Here is a 4,864-nt window from a genome sequence, read left to right on the forward strand (position 1 = left end):
AATAGTCGTTGACATTGATATAACTCCTCGCTTTATTCTGTGAAAAACTTTGTGGGTGCATTTGTTGCACCGGACTGTCTCAAACTGGACTAGCTGCAGGGACTAAGCTGGATTGACTTAGACTAGACTAAACTGGACTATCTTAGTGAAGTGTTTGGTGCAGTGTTAGGACTAAGGAACAAACTAATAACAAATTCCAATATTATATTATTTAATTCATATTTATTAATATTTTACATTATTTAATAAATATTTAGTAATATTTTATTATTACTTCGGTCTATTTTCTCATTCTAGAAACCTCATTCCTTTCCCAATTATGTTCCGTTCATCCCCTCTTTCTTCCTTAATTTTCTCCACCCCTCTCCCTCTGTTTTCTTCCTACTTTTTCTTCGTCCATCTCCCTTGTTTTCTTCATCCCTCTCCCTCTTCGTCTCCATCTTCTTCTTTTGTTCTCCGTTCATCTCCCTGTTTTCTTCCTTTTGTTCTCTGTTCATCTCCCACTTTTGATGAAAGAAATTAACATCAAAATTAAACCCAGAAGCTGTTTGTCTCCCAACTTCATAATCGACTGCAAATCTTCACAATCAAACCACAAAGCAAGAAAGAGATTGAAAATTTAGGAGTTGGGAGTGGGTTGCATGTGCGATTGGCTCAAAGGTGGGAGATGGAGAAGGTATGCAATCAAGGAGTTTCATGTTTTCTGGGTTTGGTTTGTTTTCAGTTAATCCTATCGTTGATTTAAGCTCATACCCACTGCAGATTTTTTTTTTTTTTGTGCGTGTTTAATAAGTTTATGGGTTCGGTTTTCTGGGTTCTATTTTGCAAGTTGGATATCGATTTGAAAAAAATGGAACGACTGCATATTTTTTTTGTTTTGAATTTTGTGGGATATGGGTTTGAAAATGGTTGTGGAAGCGAGGAAGAAGCTGATGGGAGGGGCGAAGTGAGGAGAGGCAAAGCGGACAGAGGTGGTATTAGCAATCCACCCGATTTCAGGGGGCCTCGCCAAGCCCTTCTAGCGAATCATTTAGTCAGAGTTAGTGTAGGCGAGTCTCATTAACGCTAGTTCGTGTGTGCAACAAACACGAGATTATAGTGACATTTAGTCCAGTCGAAGCGAAAGCTAGCGAGCTCAAACAAACACACCTGTTAATAAGGAATAGAATAACAAAAATACCCTCAATTTCATAAATAATAGGACAATCATCAGGACAAAATGATTTGACAAAAAATGAGAGTATTTTTGTCATTTTATCCTTATTTAATATAGATTTTCATGGAATTACCAAAATGATTGAATGTAGGTAAACTCGATGACCACTTCTATCAATTTCAAATTTTAGAGAGCCAAGTGAGGAATTATGTCAATTTTTATGAACTATTTTGGTTTAAAAGCCTTATAGTGATTAGAAAAATAATTTACATTATTTATTTTTGTAATTAGTTTATTGATGTGGAGAGATTTGTACAATTTAAAAGAGAAATAGTTTGTCACTTAGTATTATAGTCTAGTGATGCTCATCTTCACTTGTAAATAAAAGGTTTTAGGTTCGATTCTCGCCAAAAAATAATTTGAACTAAATTATTGCTACTCCATTGTGAGTCTTAACTCACTTCTTCATTCTTTTAACGTAGATAATATTATTTGTTTAAAAAAAAAAAAACCGAAGGAGGAGTGGTTTGTCGTGTACCTAGAAAATAATCATGTTGCATGCATCTGTAGTGGAAATAGAGGGAACACAGAGCTGCCTCCTCAGACCTTTCTTTTTTCTATTCCATTATTATTTTAATTTCTTTTATGTTTATTTCTTTCCCATTGTTTTATTTTATTTTTTAATTTCACCTAATCATAACATACTCACCGGAGAACCATGGCAGTTGACTATTTGGGAATAAGATCCTGGCTTGATCTTCTTTGTGGGATCCAAATAATTCATTAATTGTGTTCGTTCATCGTATATTATTCGATTAAAAATTATTTTAATTTTTTAATTTAAAATTAAATACAAACAGTACCTAACGAAAATTGACCGTACGGTGAACGGACATGATTGATTGATCTTCTGGATTTCCACGAAGAAGATCTGGAGAGGATTCCCATCTGATTATTTGAATACAATAGATTCTCTCTACAGTAACACTCTAGTTATAAAAATCTTGATCTCAACTTCGGTTGGTTGTATATAGAAATAAAAATCACATCGTAGTAATTTTTTTTTTTTTTTTTTTTTTTAAGTTTCGCATCAACAAAATTAATCTGCATAATAATAAAGATGAAATAAAATATTTCGCTTTTTAGAGTTGCTTTGAGCTTGTTTGTGCATAATAACTCGTAAATATGAACACTCTTGTTGTTGAGCCAAAATGTACATTTAGCTTATTAATCTTATTGGCATGAAATTGGGCAAGAAAGAGAATGCCACACACAGACAAGTTTCTCTCTTTTTCAGTGTCTAAATCTTGAAAATTGACATGCTCTATTGTTAAATGTGTTTATCATATACATACAAATGTTGTTAAGGATAATAAAGTCAAAAAATGAGTTTTTTTTTGTCTCATCTTGTATTTTCACTATGTTTTCTGCCGGGATAAGCTCGTTAAAAAATGAGTTTTTTTTTATAAATTTTCTGTCATCTCATGTTTTTTGTAAAATGTTTTATAATGTTACCACGAAAATTTGACGTTAAACTATGATATGTAGGGAGAATCTCACTTTGAGAAAGTTTTCTTAGCATTTCTCATATGGGTAATGCTAAAGAGACTAAATGTGTAGACTAAATTTTGTAAACTAAATGACATGAAAATGGATGATTTAATTATTACCTAAATTTTAATTAACGTTTTTTTTTATTGGTAACAAATCATTTGATTTCCAATTTTAATTTATCTAGCATTATTCTTCTCATTTGCTATTCCCACCCTTTTCTTATTTTCCCACAATTCTATGTTTTTTTTTATTTGCCAACACAAAATCTCTGTTTTTATGTCTCATCGTACTTTCATTAAAATGTGAGCCGAAGACTAAGTCAGGTGAATGAGAATAACAAACACTCTTAAAAATATATGGTAATGTTAGGACATTAAAATTTTGAATTAAATTTTATAAACTTAATGATGTCGTTGTTGATAATTGGATTATTACTGAAGTGTTGTTTAACCTGCTTATTTCTTATTGGTGACACATCATTTAGTTTGCAAATTTAGTTTAGAAATTTAATCTCCCTAACATTGCCCTAAACTAAATTTTGTAAATTAAATAATATGGTTGTTCATGATTGGATTATTATTAAAATATTGATTAACGTGTTTATTTTTTGTTGGCGACACATCATTTAGTTTGCAAATTTAGTTTAAAAATTTAATCTACCTAGTATTACCCAAAATATATGATACAATAATTTTTTAATTACCATATTGACCTTTCCCTATGTGCCAAGCCTATAATGCACTTGGAAAGCATTACCAGTGAACTACTCAAACACTACAACGCTATTACTAAAAGACCCTACAAAGCTATTCCAAGGGACATTTTTCAAGAGTAACTTAGATTTGCTATTTAACGCAAAATTTTAAACTAAAAAAAATAACGGAAAATTTAGATTTGCTATTTAACTTATTTAAGAGCAACATAATATTCATATTTTTAGTATACTGAAAAATCTCTCTCAAATTTGAATCATTAGGACGTCATGGACCTTCAAAATAGTGGATTTGGATCTCATCTGGATCCAAATTGTGGAGATCCTAGAAATCCTCACATCTTGGCCATTCATCGTGAACCGTGTGGTCAGAAATCATTTGACTTTTTTATTATTTAAAATTAAACATAAATAGTACCTGACGAAAACTGACTGCTCGATATACGATGAACGACTAAAATATAAGAATCTTTAAGATCCCTACAAAGTCGATCTGGAGAGGATACTCCTCCCAAAATAGTATTACATTGTGGGAGTTAAACGTCCCTACCAATTTACCAAAAGTTTCTCCACGTCCTCCGGGACCCCCCACTTTGATGGGCCCATTTGCTGAGCTGGCACGGTTTCTAGTGGGTCATGAGTGGGCCAAGTGCAAAAGCTTTCCTCGTCAATATTCTGTCTCCCCTATTATGTTATTATATTTGCCTTTCTTTTCCACAAAAGCATGAGGGGCTTGCCTAACCTCCTAATTAAGCATCGCATATCTCATTTAGGAAGCAGACCAATGGGAAAAGCAAGGCAAAGTGCACTCAAACTTTCCACCAGTCTAATTATTTCAGATTACGTAATCAAATAATGAAATCTCATTACGCATGTAAAAAAATTACAAAAATTAGTGAGTGTTGTGTTCACTTCACAACTAAAAACGCGTGTAAATGTATAATGTGCTTTGATCAACTAACGAGACAAGATTCAAAATTTCGATCTCTTACGACTTTTGACTAGACTAAAAGCTAGTTAACAGTCCTCGTTATCAAAGCGGATCTAAGAATTTTTCTTTAGGTGAACAAAGTATATAAGCTTAAATTATTTTAAATAACAAAGAACATTTAAATTGAAGGACACTATATATTCTTAAAATTAATAACAACTTACTAGTTACACACGACTGATTTTCATATCATATAACCGTCGCATTATGGTTTCATAATTAAGCAAAGATGTCTTTCTTAATATAACAAATTAAGCTATCAATACAAACAACAAATACCTTTTTTACTCCTCCCTCGAACTGGCACATGTAAGAGTATGAGTATGATTCTTACAAGTCTTGGGATAATTGATATTATAAAGAAGTCTAAATCATGTTGACAAAAGTTAATCCAATCATATTGGTATATTGAGGACTCTTGTGTTTGCTCATTTATAGGACTCATACTGAT

Source organism: Pyrus communis, chromosome 2, assembly GCF_041283825.1.
Source record: "Pyrus communis isolate YQ-2024b chromosome 2, ASM4128382v1, whole genome shotgun sequence".
Lineage (NCBI taxonomy): Eukaryota > Viridiplantae > Streptophyta > Magnoliopsida > Rosales > Rosaceae > Pyrus > Pyrus communis.